Source organism: Mobula hypostoma, chromosome 9 (assembly GCF_963921235.1).
Source record: "Mobula hypostoma chromosome 9, sMobHyp1.1, whole genome shotgun sequence".
Lineage (NCBI taxonomy): Eukaryota > Metazoa > Chordata > Chondrichthyes > Myliobatiformes > Myliobatidae > Mobula > Mobula hypostoma.
Window position 1 is genome coordinate 76143178 of NC_086105.1, and position 16805 is coordinate 76159982.

At 42.7% G+C, this 16805-nt stretch overlaps 1 protein-coding gene across 1 annotated transcript in view; it reads right to left on the bottom strand.

Annotated features, from left to right (window-relative positions):
* Positions 1-10398: 10398 nt before the first annotated feature.
* Positions 10399-16805, bottom strand: part of kics2 (KICSTOR subunit 2) — a 62909-nt gene continuing 56502 nt past the window's right edge. The window contains exon 4 of the transcript XR_010019257.1: positions 10399-14231. The gene's annotated coding sequence lies outside the window, so the exon portion shown is untranslated. The remainder of the gene's footprint in view (positions 14232-16805) is intronic.

Here is a 16805-nt window from a genome sequence, read left to right on the forward strand (position 1 = left end):
TGGGGGATGACCTCCCGGGAGAATGCCACAGTGACCAGGTTACAGGCACTGAGCATGAGTCCATGGTGCAGAAGGGAAAGAGGGAGAAGAAGGGAACAGTAGTGATAGGGGACTCATTCGTGAGGGGAACAGACAGGAGATTCTGTGGACGTGAACAAGACAACCGGATGGTATGTTGCCTCCCAGGTGCCAGGGTCAGGGACGTCTCAGATTATGTCCACAACATTTTGGAGAGGGATGGAGAGCAGCCAGATGTCTTGGTACATATTGGTACCAATGACATAGGAAGGAAAAGAAATGAGGTCCTGAAAAGAGAATTTAGAGAGCTAGGAAGAAAGCAGAGAAGCAGGACCTCCTGGGCAGTAATTTCTCGATTGCTGCTTGTCTATGCACAAGACAGGATAGAAAAGGAATGACTTGGCAGATAAATGTGTGGCTGAGAAGCTGATGCAGGGGGCAGGGCTTCAGATTCTTGAATTATTGGGATCTCTTCTGGGAGAGGTATGACCTGTTTAAAAGTGACGGGTTGCATCTGAACCCAAGGGAGACCAATATTCTTGTGGGCAGGTTTGTTAGAGCTGTTGGGGAGGGTTTAAACTAATTTGGCACGGTGGGGGGGGGGGAACCAAAATGATGGGACTCAGGATAGGATGGATGGTGAAAAAGTAAAGATAGCATGCAGTCAGACTGTCAGGAAGGGCCGGCAGGCGATGGGACATAGTTGCAGCCAACTGGGTGAGTATCAGTACATTAGGGATGCAAAGTCAGAGAGGGTAGTGAATACGGTACTCAAGGTGTTATATCTCAATGCGTGAGTATAAGAAATAAGGTGGATGATCTTGTTGCACCATTACAGATTGTCAGGTATGATGTTGTGGCCATCACTGAATTGTGGCTGAAGGATGGTTGTAGTTGGGAGCTGAATGTCCAAGGTTACACGTTGTATCAGAGGGATAGGAAGGTAGGCAGAGGGGGTGGCATGGCTCTGCTGGTGAAGAATGGCATCAAATCAGTAGAAAGATGTGACATCAGTTCGGAAGATGTTGAATCCCTGTGGGTTGAGTTACAAAACTACCAGGGTAAAAGGACACTGATGGCAGTTATACACAGGCCTCCCAACAATGGCTGGGAGGTGGACCACAGATTATAACAGGAAATAGAAAAGGCATGTCAAAAGGACGATGTTATGATAGACATGGGAGATTTTAACATGCCAATTGGGAAAATCACATTGGTAATGGATCTCAAGAGAGTGAATTTGTTGAACGCCTACAAGATGGCTTTTTAGAGCAGTTTGTCATTGAGCCTGCTAGCGGATCAGCAATACTGGATTGGTTGTTATGTAAAGATCCTGAGGTAATTAGGGAGCTTAAGGTAAAAGAACACTTAGGAACCAATGATCACAATATGATTGAGTTCAACTTGAAATTTGATAGTGAGAAAGTAATTTCTGATGTAGCAGTATTTCAGTGGAGGAAGGGAAATTACAGTGGTAAGAGAGAGGAGTTGGGCAAAGTAAATTGGAAGAAGCTGCTGGCAGGGATGTCAGCAGAGCAGCAATGATCTGTATTTCTGGGAAAAATGTGTAAGGTGCAGGACATGTGTGTTCAAAAAATGAAGAAATACTCAAATGGTAAAATGGTACAACCATGGCTGACAGAGGAGGTCAAAACTATTGAAAAAGCAAAAGAAAGGGCATACAACAAAGCAAAAAATTAGTGGGATGATACAGGATTGGGAGGTTTTTAAAAGCCTACAGACAGCAACCAAAAGATCATTAGAAGGGAAAAGATGAACTATGAAAGCAAGCTAGCAAATAATATCAAAGTGGAGAGTAAAGATTTTTTCAAGTATGTTAAAAATAAAAGAGAAATGAGAGTGGATATAGGACTGCTAAAAAATGAGGCAGAAGAAATAATAATGGGGGACAGGGAGATGGCTGATGAACTAAATGAGTATTTTGCATCAGTCTTCACTGTGGAAGAAACTAGCAGTATGCCGGGTGTTATAGTGTGTGAAGGAAGAGAAGTGGGTGCAGTTGCTATTATAAGAGAGAAGGTGCTCAAAAAGCTGCAAGACCTAAAGGTACATAAGTTACCTGGACCAGATGAACTGCACTCTAGGGTTCTGAAAGTGGCAGAGATGTGGCGGCATTAGAAATGATCTTTCTAAAATCATTGGACTCGGGTATGGTGACAGAGGAATGGAAAATTGTAAACATCACTCCACTCTTTAAGAAAGGAGGAAGGCAGCGGAAAGTAAATTATAGACCAGTTAGCCTGACCTCAGTGGTTGGGAAGATGTTAGAGTCAATTGTTAAGGATGAAGTGATGGGACTACTTGATGACACGGGACAAGATAGTACAATGTTGACATCGTTTCCTTCAGGGACAATCCTGCCTGATGAACCTGCTGGAATTCTTTGAGGAGGTTACAAATAAGATAGAAAAGGGGGATGCAGTAGATGTTGTATATTTGGACTTTCAGAAGGCCTTTAACAAGATGCTACACATGAGGCTGCTTACCAATTGAAGAGCCCATGGTGTAACAGGAAAGTTACTAACATGGTTAGAGCATTGGCTAATTGGTAGGAGACAGCAAGTGGGAATAAAAGGATCCTTTTCTAGTTGGCTGACAGTGATTAGTGGCGTTCCACAGGGGTCGGTGTTGGAACAACTTCTTTTTATGCTGTATATAAATGATTTAGATGATGGAATAGATGGCTTTGTTGCCAGGTTTGCAGATGATACGAAGACTGGTGGAAGGGCAGGTAGTGTTGAGGAAACAGGTAGGATGCAGAAGGACTTAGACAGATTAGGAGAATGGGCAAGAAAGTGGCAAATGAAATATAATGTTGGAAAATGCATGGTCATGCACTTTGGTAGAAGAAATAAATACGCGAACTATTTTCTAAACAGGAAGAAAATCCAAAAATCTGAGATACAAAGGGACTTGAAAGTCCTTGTGCAGAACACCCTGAAGGTTAACTTGCAGGTAGAGTCAATGATGAAGAAGGCAAATGCTATGTTAGCATTCAGTTCAAGAGATCTAGAATACAAGAGCAAGGATGTGATGCTGAGGATTTATAAGGCATTGGTGAGGCCTCACCTTGAGTATTGTGAACAGTTTTGGGCCCCTCATCTCAGAAAAGATGTGCTGGCATTGGAGAGGGTCCAGAGGATGTTCACAAAGATGATTCCAGGAATGAAAGGGTTATCATGTGAGGAATGTTCGACGGCTCTGGGTCTGTACTTGCTGGAATTCAGAAGGATGAGGGGGAATCTCATTGAAACCTTTCGAATGTTGAAAGGCCTAGACAGGGTAGATGTGGAAAGGATGTTACCCGTGGTGGGAGAGTCTAGGACAAGAGGGTACAGTCAGCCTCAGGATGGAGGGGTGCCCTTTCAAAACAGAGAAATTGAGAAATATCTTTAGCCAAAAGACGGTGAATTTGTGGAATTTGTTGCTACATGCAGCTGTGGAAGCCAGGTCGTTGGGTGTATTTAAGGCAGAGATTGCTTGGTTCTTGATTAGACATGGCATCAAAGGCTACAGGGAGAAGGCCGGGAGCTGGTGTTGAGGAGGAGAAAAGAAAAGGATCAGTGATGATTGAATGGCAGAGCAGACTTGATGAGCCAGGTGGCTTAATTCTGCTCCTATATCTTATGGTCTTATGGTAAGGCTAACTGGTCTATAATTTCCTTTGTGCTGCCTTCCTCCTTTCATAAAGAGTGGAGTGAAGTGGACTGAGAGGGAACAGGATAGATTGCCAGTATATATTAGAGAGCTGGGCAATCCTATAGCATACAGTCCACAACCCTGGTGTTGTCTCCACACACACACTCATATAGGCACACTCATACTCACACTCATAAGTGCATGCTCACACACACATGCTCATGCACATACTGACAGACACTCTCTCTCTCTCTCTCTCACATGCACTCAGACACATGGATCTGTCTACCAAGTTTTTTTATTCATTTCCCCTGTCCCCTTGATAAAGTTTAAGGGAATTGGGGGATTCTCAGATTCCTGCAAATAATGGGTTAAGTACCAACTATGTCTGTGACTGCAGTGTGTTTGAATAATGTCTCACTGCTGCTTCTTTGGAGCAAGATAAGGGTTAAAGTTCACACAGATCCATATAAACTATCTTCTGATTCTTCACACCTTTTGGTTTCAACAAAAGGCGGTACCTGATGGAAATTAGACAGGACACTCCTTTCATAATTAAAGTGGCTGGAGTGTCTATCAAACTGATTGTTCTTTTGTATCAATAGTCCATTGACGTGGCTGGAATGCTTATCAAACTGATTGTTCCTTTATATCTTTGCCTTTGCCTTATAACTTCTAACAATTCTGACATCAGGCAGTGAACTTGTTGAACCGCTGGAGGGATGAGAACGCTCCTCCCCTGATGTCGGGACCAAGTTCACTCGCTGGCTGAGCTCGAGGAAATAAACGGGTGAAAAGATAAGTAACAATCTTTTGTGCTGTGGTTATTTGGTCCGGTGTTTTTAAAGTTTACACCCTCCTCTACCTGGTTCCATCTACCCATTATCTCCTCCCCTTATGGTGACACTTATCACTTGATAGACTCTGCCCCAGGCCTAATATACTGTCTGATCATTTATGTTCCAATGCAGACTCGCAGCAGGAAATATCAACTGCCTTCACCAATGCTGCTTGACCCACCAAGTCATTTCAGCATTCTAGTTTTGTTCTTACAAACTAGAATGAATCTATCAGGGAAATGTCAGTCGTGAAATCAAATGTAATTCATTGTGAAGCCCATTGCAACATGCAGACCCACCAACACAGGGAGAGCAAAGACTCTTACTCCAATTCAGAGTGATATGACAGGTTTAACAACATATTTCTATAAAAATAGGTGCATCATTGTCTTGCAAAAAAATCTTTCAAATATTTCTAGTTGGAGGTGTTGCCTTTGTTTTCAATTGTTTTTAGATTATGAAGACACGCAGTCCTCTTTTATTGTCATTTAGTAATGCATGCATTAAGAAATGATACAATATTTCCTCCGGTGTGATATCACAAAACACAGGATAGACCAAGACTGAAAAAACTAACAAAACCACATAAATATAACATATAGTTACAACAGTGCAACAATACCATAACTTAATGAAGAAGTCCATGAGCACAGTAAAAGTTCAAAGTCTCTCAAATGTCCCACATCTCACGCAGACGGGAGAAGGAAGAACTCTCCCTGCCATGCCGACCACAGTCTGACTCTGAGTCATCTGAAAACTTCGAGCTCTGATCAGCTCTCCGACACCGGGTACTGTGCGCCATCTCTGTCCAAACGATTCAACCTCAACCTCGGTCGCCAACAGCAGGCAAAGCCGGGGATTTTGAGGCCTACCCTCCGAAAGATTCCCGACCATGCAGTAACGACAGCAGCAAACAAGCGTTTCAGAAATTTCTCCAGATGTTCCTCTGTGCTTTCACGTCCATTCTCCATCAAATCAGAATTGTCCATGGCCCCTATTTAACAGATACGATATCATTTTTCACAGAGGGCATTTTGAAGAGAAAATCATGGAGGCAATGGACTATTTGATTTCCTTTGTCAATTGTATGGCATATTTATATTATAGACATATGCACCAAGTGGAAGCCATCAACTTAAGATCTGGTGCGGCCACTTGGGCCACACAGTGGACCAGAGATGTCCAGCCTTTAGGAGAAAATTGTAAATGTTGCCATGAGTTAGATTAAAAATTGAAGATTGTTTAAGCCATTTCTAGTACACAGGTGTAAAGGAGAATGAAATGATTGTTATTCTGGATCTGATGTCAGATAAGAAGACACAAGATAAGGATCATAATAAATATAAATACATAGGTAGCATACTAAACACAAAATAATCTGCAGATGCTGGGGTCAAAGCAACACTCACAAAAAGCTGGAGGAAATCAGCAGGTCGGGCAGCATCCGTGGAACAGATCGGTCGAAGTTTCAGGCCGGAACCCGTCCTGACGAAGGGTTCCGGCCCGAAACGTCGACCGATTTTTTCCACAGATGCTGCCCGACCTGCTGAGTTCCTTCAGCTTTTTGTGAGTGTAGGTAGCATACTACATGGTTACATAAAGTGATGCTAGGCACAGGAGTGCCTACGTAATCTGAATGACAGGAAATGATAAGGTATTGGTGGTTTAAGGTGTATACAGGTCAGTTAGTGGGTGGAGGTGTTGATCAGCCTTACTGCTTGAGTGAAGTGTCTTGGTGTGGATGCTATGTAATCTCTTCTCTGATGGGAGTGGGACAAACAGCCCATGAGAAGGGCTAGGGTGGGATCCTTCATGAGATCGCAGACTGTTGCAAGAGACATAACGTTGTTTATAGCAGAATCAGAATCAGGATCAGGTTTACTATCATTGGCACGTGTCATGAAACTTGTTAACAGCGGCAGTTCAATGCAATACATAATATAGAAGAAAAATAATAATAAGTAAATCAATTACAATATACGTATATTTAGATTAAAAATCATGCAAAACAGAAAAAAATATATATTGAAAAAGTGAGGTAGTATTCACGGGTTCAATGTCCATTTAGGAATCGGATGGCAGAGGGGAAGAAGCTGTTCCTGAATAGCTGAGTGTGTGCCTTCAAGCTTCTGTAACTCCTACCTAATGGAAACAGTGAGAAAAGGGCATGCCCTGGGTGCTGGAGGTCTTTAATAATGGACACTGCCTTTCTGAGACACCGCTCCCTGAAGATGTCCTGTGTACTTTGTAGGCTAGTATCCAAGATGAAGCTGACTAGATTTACAACCTTCTGCAGCTTCTTTCGGTCCTGTGCAGTAACTCCTCCATATCAGACAGTTATGCGGCCTGTCAGAATGCTCTCCACGTACAACTATAGAAGTTTTTGAGTGTATTTGTTGAGTTGTGGGACCACTTTGCATCTAGTGATCATAATGCCATTAGTTTCAAGGCAGTTATGAAAAGGTCTGACCCTTGGGTAGAGATTCTAAATTGGAGGAAGACCAATTTTGATGGTATCAGAAAGGATCTGGCAAGACTGGATTGGAACAGGTTTTCTGGCAAAGGTGTAGTTGGTAAGCGGGAAGCCTTTGAAAGTGAAATTTTGAGAGTACTATGTTTGTATATAAAACAGGTAGGATGCAGAAGGACTTAGACAGATTAGGAGAATGGGCAAGAAAGTGGCAAATAAAATACAATGTTGGAAAATGCATGGTAATGCACTTTGGTAGTAAAAATAACTGTGCGGACTATTTTCTAAATGGGGAAAAATCCAAAAATCTAAGAGGCAAAGGGACTTGTGAGTCCCTGTGCAGAACACCTTAAAGGTAAACTTGCAGGTTGAGTCGGTGGCGAGGAAAGCAAATGCAATGTTGGCATTCATTTCAAGAGGTCTAAAATACAAGAGCAGGGATGTGTTGCTGAGGCTTTATAAGGCATTGGTGAGGCCTCACCTTGAGTACTGTGTACAGTTTTGGGCCCCTCATCTCAGAAAAGATGTGCTGGCATTGGAGAGGGTCCAGAGGATGTTCACAAAGATGATTCCAGGAATGAAAGGGTTATCATGTGAGGAATGTTCGACGGCTCTGGGTCTGTACTTGCTGGAATTCAGAAGGATGAGGGGGAATCTCATTGAAACCTTTCGAATGTTGAAAGGCCTAGACAGGGTAGATGTGGAAAGGATGTTACCCGTGGTGGGAGAGTCTAGGACAAGAGGGTACAGTCAGCCTCAGGATGGAGGGGTGCCCTTTCAAAACAGAGAAATTGAGAAATATCTTTAGCCAAAAGACGGTGAATTTGTGGAATTTGTTGCTACATGCAGCTGTGGAAGCCAGGTCGTTGGGTGTATTTAAGGCAGAGATTGCTTGGTTCTTGATTAGACATGGCATCAAAGGCTACAGGGAGAAGGCCGGGAGCTGGTGTTGAGGAGGAGAAAAGAAAAGGATCAGTGATGATTGAATGGCAGAGCAGACTTGATGAGCCAGGTGGCTTAATTCTGCTCCTATATCTTATGGTCTTATGGTAAGGCTAACTGGTCTATAATTTCCTTTGTGCTGCCTTCCTCCTTTCATAAAGAGTGGAGTGAAGTGGACTGAGAGGGAACAGGATAGATTGCCAGTATATATTAGAGAGCTGGGCAATCCTATAGCATACAGTCCACAACCCTGGTGTTGTCTCCACACACACACTCATATAGGCACACTCATACTCACACTCATAAGTGCATGCTCACACACACATGCTCATGCACATACTGACAGACACTCTCTCTCTCTCTCTCTCACATGCACTCAGACACATGGATCTGTCTACCAAGTTTTTTTATTCATTTCCCCTGTCCCCTTGATAAAGTTTAAGGGAATTGGGGGATTCTCAGATTCCTGCAAATAATGGGTTAAGTACCAACTATGTCTGTGACTGCAGTGTGTTTGAATAATGTCTCACTGCTGCTTCTTTGGAGCAAGATAAGGGTTAAAGTTCACACAGATCCATATAAACTATCTTCTGATTCTTCACACCTTTTGGTTTCAACAAAAGGCGGTACCTGATGGAAATTAGACAGGACACTCCTTTCATAATTAAAGTGGCTGGAGTGTCTATCAAACTGATTGTTCTTTTGTATCAATAGTCCATTGACGTGGCTGGAATGCTTATCAAACTGATTGTTCCTTTATATCTTTGCCTTTGCCTTATAACTTCTAACAATTCTGACATCAGGCAGTGAACTTGTTGAACCGCTGGAGGGATGAGAACGCTCCTCCCCTGATGTCGGGACCAAGTTCACTCGCTGGCTGAGCTCGAGGAAATAAACGGGTGAAAAGATAAGTAACAATCTTTTGTGCTGTGGTTATTTGGTCCGGTGTTTTTAAAGTTTACACCCTCCTCTACCTGGTTCCATCTACCCATTATCTCCTCCCCTTATGGTGACACTTATCACTTGATAGACTCTGCCCCAGGCCTGATATACTGTCTGATCATTTATGTTCCAATGCAGACTCGCAGCAGGAAATATCAACTGCCTTCACCAATGCTGCTTGACCCACCAAGTCATTTCAGCATTCTAGTTTTGTTCTTACAAACTAGAATGAATCTATCAGGGAAATGTCAGTCGTGAAATCAAATGTAATTCATTGTGAAGCCCATTGCAACATGCAGACCCACCAACACAGGGAGAGCAAAGACTCTTACTCCAATTCAGAGTGATATGACAGGTTTAACAACATATTTCTATAAAAATAGGTGCATCATTGTCTTGCAAAAAAATCTTTCAAATATTTCTAGTTGGAGGTGTTGCCTTTGTTTTCAATTGTTTTTAGATTATGAAGACACGCAGTCCTCTTTTATTGTCATTTAGTAATGCATGCATTAAGAAATGATACAATATTTCCTCCGGTGTGATATCACAAAACACAGGATAGACCAAGACTGAAAAAACTAACAAAACCACATAAATATAACATATAGTTACAACAGTGCAACAATACCATAACTTAATGAAGAAGTCCATGAGCACAGTAAAAGTTCAAAGTCTCTCAAATGTCCCACATCTCACGCAGACGGGAGAAGGAAGAACTCTCCCTGCCATGCCGACCACAGTCTGACTCTGAGTCATCTGAAAACTTCGAGCTCTGATCAGCTCTCCGACACCGGGTACTGTGCGCCATCTCTGTCCAAACGATTCAACCTCAACCTCGGTCGCCAACAGCAGGCAAAGCCGGGGATTTTGAGGCCTACCCTCCGAAAGATTCCCGACCATGCAGTAACGACAGCAGCAAACAAGCGTTTCAGAAATTTCTCCAGATGTTCCTCTGTGCTTTCACGTCCATTCTCCATCAAATCAGAATTGTCCATGGCCCCTATTTAACAGATACGATATCATTTTTCACAGAGGGCATTTTGAAGAGAAAATCATGGAGGCAATGGACTATTTGATTTCCTTTGTCAATTGTATGGCATATTTATATTATAGACATATGCACCAAGTGGAAGCTATCAACTTAAGATCTGGTGCGGCCACTTGGGCCACACAGTGGACCAGAGATGTCCAGCCTTTAGGAGAAAATTGTAAATGTTGCCATGAGTTAGATTAAAAATTGAAGATTGTTTAAGCCATTTCTAGTACACAGGTGTAAAGGAGAATGAAATGATTGTTATTCTGGATCTGATGTCAGATAAGAAGACACAAGATAAGGATCATAATAAATATAAATACATAGGTAGCATACTAAACACAAAATAATCTGCAGATGCTGGGGTCAAAGCAACACTCACAAAAAGCTGGAGGAAATCAGCAGGTCGGGCAGCATCCGTGGAACAGATCGGTCGAAGTTTCAGGCCGGAACCCGTCCTGACGAAGGGTTCCGGCCCGAAACGTCGACCGATTTTTTCCACAGATGCTGCCCGACCTGCTGAGTTCCTTCAGCTTTTTGTGAGTGTAGGTAGCATACTACATGGTTACATAAAGTGATGCTAGGCACAGGAGTGCCTACGTAATCTGAATGACAGGAAATGATAAGGTATTGGTGGTTTAAGGTGTATACAGGTCAGTTAGTGGGTGGAGGTGTTGATCAGCCTTACTGCTTGAGTGAAGTGTCTTGGTGTGGATGCTATGTAATCTCTTCTCTGATGGGAGTGGGACAAACAGCCCATGAGAAGGGCTAGGGTGGGATCCTTCATGAGATCGCAGACTGTTGCAAGAGACATAACGTTGTTTATAGCAGAATCAGAATCAGGATCAGGTTTACTATCATTGGCACGTGTCATGAAACTTGTTAACAGCGGCAGTTCAATGCAATACATAATATAGAAGAAAAATAATAATAAGTAAATCAATTACAATATACGTATATTTAGATTAAAAATCATGCAAAACAGAAAAAAATATATATTGAAAAAGTGAGGTAGTATTCACGGGTTCAATGTCCATTTAGGAATCGGATGGCAGAGGGGAAGAAGCTGTTCCTGAATAGCTGAGTGTGTGCCTTCAAGCTTCTGTAACTCCTACCTAATGGAAACAGTGAGAAAAGGGCATGCCCTGGGTGCTGGAGGTCTTTAATAATGGACACTGCCTTTCTGAGACACCGCTCCCTGAAGATGTCCTGTGTACTTTGTAGGCTAGTATCCAAGATGAAGCTGACTAGATTTACAACCTTCTGCAGCTTCTTTCGGTCCTGTGCAGTAACTCCTCCATATCAGACAGTTATGCGGCCTGTCAGAATGCTCTCCACGTACAACTATAGAAGTTTTTGAGTGTATTTGTTGAGTTGTGGGACCACTTTGCATCTAGTGATCATAATGCCATTAGTTTCAAGGCAGTTATGAAAAGGTCTGACCCTTGGGTAGAGATTCTAAATTGGAGGAAGACCAATTTTGATGGTATCAGAAAGGATCTGGCAAGACTGGATTGGAACAGGTTTTCTGGCAAAGGTGTAGTTGGTAAGCGGGAAGCCTTTGAAAGTGAAATTTTGAGAGTACTATGTTTGTATATAAAACAGGTAGGATGCAGAAGGACTTAGACAGATTAGGAGAATGGGCAAGAAAGTGGCAAATAAAATACAATGTTGGAAAATGCATGGTAATGCACTTTGGTAGTAAAAATAACTGTGCGGACTATTTTCTAAATGGGGAAAAATCCAAAAATCTAAGAGGCAAAGGGACTTGTGAGTCCCTGTGCAGAACACCTTAAAGGTAAACTTGCAGGTTGAGTCGGTGGCGAGGAAAGCAAATGCAATGTTGGCATTCATTTCAAGAGGTCTAAAATACAAGAGCAGGGATGTGTTGCTGAGGCTTTATAAGGCATTGGTGAGGCCTCACCTTGAGTACTGTGTACAGTTTTGGGCCCCTCATCTCAGAAAAGATGTGCTGGCATTGGAGAGGGTCCAGAGGATGTTCACAAAGATGATTCCAGGAATGAAAGGGTTATCATGTGAGGAATGTTCGACGGCTCTGGGTCTGTACTTGCTGGAATTCAGAAGGATGAGGGGGAATCTCATTGAAACCTTTCGAATGTTGAAAGGCCTAGACAGGGTAGATGTGGAAAGGATGTTACCCGTGGTGGGAGAGTCTAGGACAAGAGGGTACAGTCAGCCTCAGGATGGAGGGGTGCCCTTTCAAAACAGAGAAATTGAGAAATATCTTTAGCCAAAAGACGGTGAATTTGTGGAATTTGTTGCTACATGCAGCTGTGGAAGCCAGGTCGTTGGGTGTATTTAAGGCAGAGATTGCTTGGTTCTTGATTAGACATGGCATCAAAGGCTACAGGGAGAAGGCCGGGAGCTGGTGTTGAGGAGGAGAAAAGAAAAGGATCAGTGATGATTGAATGGCAGAGCAGACTTGATGAGCCAGGTGGCTTAATTCTGCTCCTATATCTTATGGTCTTATGGTAAGGCTAACTGGTCTATAATTTCCTTTGTGCTGCCTTCCTCCTTTCATAAAGAGTGGAGTGAAGTGGACTGAGAGGGAACAGGATAGATTGCCAGTATATATTAGAGAGCTGGGCAATCCTATAGCATACAGTCCACAACCCTGGTGTTGTCTCCACACACACACTCATATAGGCACACTCATACTCACACTCATAAGTGCATGCTCACACACACATGCTCATGCACATACTGACAGACACTCTCTCTCTCTCTCTCTCACATGCACTCAGACACATGGATCTGTCTACCAAGTTTTTTTATTCATTTCCCCTGTCCCCTTGATAAAGTTTAAGGGAATTGGGGGATTCTCAGATTCCTGCAAATAATGGGTTAAGTACCAACTATGTCTGTGACTGCAGTGTGTTTGAATAATGTCTCACTGCTGCTTCTTTGGAGCAAGATAAGGGTTAAAGTTCACACAGATCCATATAAACTATCTTCTGATTCTTCACACCTTTTGGTTTCAACAAAAGGCGGTACCTGATGGAAATTAGACAGGACACTCCTTTCATAATTAAAGTGGCTGGAGTGTCTATCAAACTGATTGTTCTTTTGTATCAATAGTCCATTGACGTGGCTGGAATGCTTATCAAACTGATTGTTCCTTTATATCTTTGCCTTTGCCTTATAACTTCTAACAATTCTGACATCAGGCAGTGAACTTGTTGAACCGCTGGAGGGATGAGAACGCTCCTCCCCTGATGTCGGGACCAAGTTCACTCGCTGGCTGAGCTCGAGGAAATAAACGGGTGAAAAGATAAGTAACAATCTTTTGTGCTGTGGTTATTTGGTCCGGTGTTTTTAAAGTTTACACCCTCCTCTACCTGGTTCCATCTACCCATTATCTCCTCCCCTTATGGTGACACTTATCACTTGATAGACTCTGCCCCAGGCCTGATATACTGTCTGATCATTTATGTTCCAATGCAGACTCGCAGCAGGAAATATCAACTGCCTTCACCAATGCTGCTTGACCCACCAAGTCATTTCAGCATTCTAGTTTTGTTCTTACAAACTAGAATGAATCTATCAGGGAAATGTCAGTCGTGAAATCAAATGTAATTCATTGTGAAGCCCATTGCAACATGCAGACCCACCAACACAGGGAGAGCAAAGACTCTTACTCCAATTCAGAGTGATATGACAGGTTTAACAACATATTTCTATAAAAATAGGTGCATCATTGTCTTGCAAAAAAATCTTTCAAATATTTCTAGTTGGAGGTGTTGCCTTTGTTTTCAATTGTTTTTAGATTATGAAGACACGCAGTCCTCTTTTATTGTCATTTAGTAATGCATGCATTAAGAAATGATACAATATTTCCTCCGGTGTGATATCACAAAACACAGGATAGACCAAGACTGAAAAAACTAACAAAACCACATAAATATAACATATAGTTACAACAGTGCAACAATACCATAACTTAATGAAGAAGTCCATGAGCACAGTAAAAGTTCAAAGTCTCTCAAATGTCCCACATCTCACGCAGACGGGAGAAGGAAGAACTCTCCCTGCCATGCCGACCACAGTCTGACTCTGAGTCATCTGAAAACTTCGAGCTCTGATCAGCTCTCCGACACCGGGTACTGTGCGCCATCTCTGTCCAAACGATTCAACCTCAACCTCGGTCGCCAACAGCAGGCAAAGCCGGGGATTTTGAGGCCTACCCTCCGAAAGATTCCCGACCATGCAGTAACGACAGCAGCAAACAAGCGTTTCAGAAATTTCTCCAGATGTTCCTCTGTGCTTTCACGTCCATTCTCCATCAAATCAGAATTGTCCATGGCCCCTATTTAACAGATACGATATCATTTTTCACAGAGGGCATTTTGAAGAGAAAATCATGGAGGCAATGGACTATTTGATTTCCTTTGTCAATTGTATGGCATATTTATATTATAGACATATGCACCAAGTGGAAGCTATCAACTTAAGATCTGGTGCGGCCACTTGGGCCACACAGTGGACCAGAGATGTCCAGCCTTTAGGAGAAAATTGTAAATGTTGCCATGAGTTAGATTAAAAATTGAAGATTGTTTAAGCCATTTCTAGTACACAGGTGTAAAGGAGAATGAAATGATTGTTATTCTGGATCTGATGTCAGATAAGAAGACACAAGATAAGGATCATAATAAATATAAATACATAGGTAGCATACTAAACACAAAATAATCTGCAGATGCTGGGGTCAAAGCAACACTCACAAAAAGCTGGAGGAAATCAGCAGGTCGGGCAGCATCCGTGGAACAGATCGGTCGAAGTTTCAGGCCGGAACCCGTCCTGACGAAGGGTTCCGGCCCGAAACGTCGACCGATTTTTTCCACAGATGCTGCCCGACCTGCTGAGTTCCTTCAGCTTTTTGTGAGTGTAGGTAGCATACTACATGGTTACATAAAGTGATGCTAGGCACAGGAGTGCCTACGTAATCTGAATGACAGGAAATGATAAGGTATTGGTGGTTTAAGGTGTATACAGGTCAGTTAGTGGGTGGAGGTGTTGATCAGCCTTACTGCTTGAGTGAAGTGTCTTGGTGTGGATGCTATGTAATCTCTTCTCTGATGGGAGTGGGACAAACAGCCCATGAGAAGGGCTAGGGTGGGATCCTTCATGAGATCGCAGACTGTTGCAAGAGACATAACGTTGTTTATAGCAGAATCAGAATCAGGATCAGGTTTACTATCATTGGCACGTGTCATGAAACTTGTTAACAGCGGCAGTTCAATGCAATACATAATATAGAAGAAAAATAATAATAAGTAAATCAATTACAATATACGTATATTTAGATTAAAAATCATGCAAAACAGAAAAAAATATATATTGAAAAAGTGAGGTAGTATTCACGGGTTCAATGTCCATTTAGGAATCGGATGGCAGAGGGGAAGAAGCTGTTCCTGAATAGCTGAGTGTGTGCCTTCAAGCTTCTGTAACTCCTACCTAATGGAAACAGTGAGAAAAGGGCATGCCCTGGGTGCTGGAGGTCTTTAATAATGGACACTGCCTTTCTGAGACACCGCTCCCTGAAGATGTCCTGTGTACTTTGTAGGCTAGTATCCAAGATGAAGCTGACTAGATTTACAACCTTCTGCAGCTTCTTTCGGTCCTGTGCAGTAACTCCTCCATATCAGACAGTTATGCGGCCTGTCAGAATGCTCTCCACGTACAACTATAGAAGTTTTTGAGTGTATTTGTTGAGTTGTGGGACCACTTTGCATCTAGTGATCATAATGCCATTAGTTTCAAGGCAGTTATGAAAAGGTCTGACCCTTGGGTAGAGATTCTAAATTGGAGGAAGACCAATTTTGATGGTATCAGAAAGGATCTGGCAAGACTGGATTGGAACAGGTTTTCTGGCAAAGGTGTAGTTGGTAAGCGGGAAGCCTTTGAAAGTGAAATTTTGAGAGTACTATGTTTGTATATAAAACAGGTAGGATGCAGAAGGACTTAGACAGATTAGGAGAATGGGCAAGAAAGTGGCAAATAAAATACAATGTTGGAAAATGCATGGTAATGCACTTTGGTAGTAAAAATAACTGTGCGGACTATTTTCTAAATGGGGAAAAATCCAAAAATCTAAGAGGCAAAGGGACTTGTGAGTCCCTGTGCAGAACACCTTAAAGGTAAACTTGCAGGTTGAGTCGGTGGCGAGGAAAGCAAATGCAATGTTGGCATTCATTTCAAGAGGTCTAAAATACAAGAGCAGGGATGTGTTGCTGAGGCTTTATAAGGCATTGGTGAGGCCTCACCTTGAGTACTGTGTACAGTTTTGGGCCCCTCATCTCAGAAAAGATGTGCTGGCATTGGAGAGGGTCCAGAGGATGTTCACAAGGATAATTCCAGGAATGAAAGGGTTATCATACGAGAAACGTTTGATACCTCTGGGTCTGTACTCGTAGGTATTTAGAAGGATGAGGAGGGATCTCATTGAAACCTTTCGAATGTTGAAAGGACTAGACGGAGTAGATGTGGAAAGGATGATTCCCATGGTGGGAGAGTCTAGGACAAGAGGGCATAGCCTCAGAATAGAGGGGTGTCCATTCAAAACAGAGAAGCAGAGAAATTGCTTCAGACAGAGGCTGGCTGTAGAGGCCAGGTCGTTGGGTGTATTTAAGGCAGAGATTAATAGGTTCTAGATTGGACACGGCATCAAAGGTTACGGGGAGAAGGCTGGGAAATGGGGCTGAGGAGGAGAAAAAAAGGATCAGCCGTGACTGAGTTGTGGACAGGCCTGATGTGCCAATTGGCCTAATTCTGCTCCTATGTCTTATGGTCCTATGGTTTCTTAATCTGTAACGAGCGAAGATCTACAGATGCTGGAAATCTAAGCAACACACACAAAATGCTGGTGGAACTCAGCAGCTCA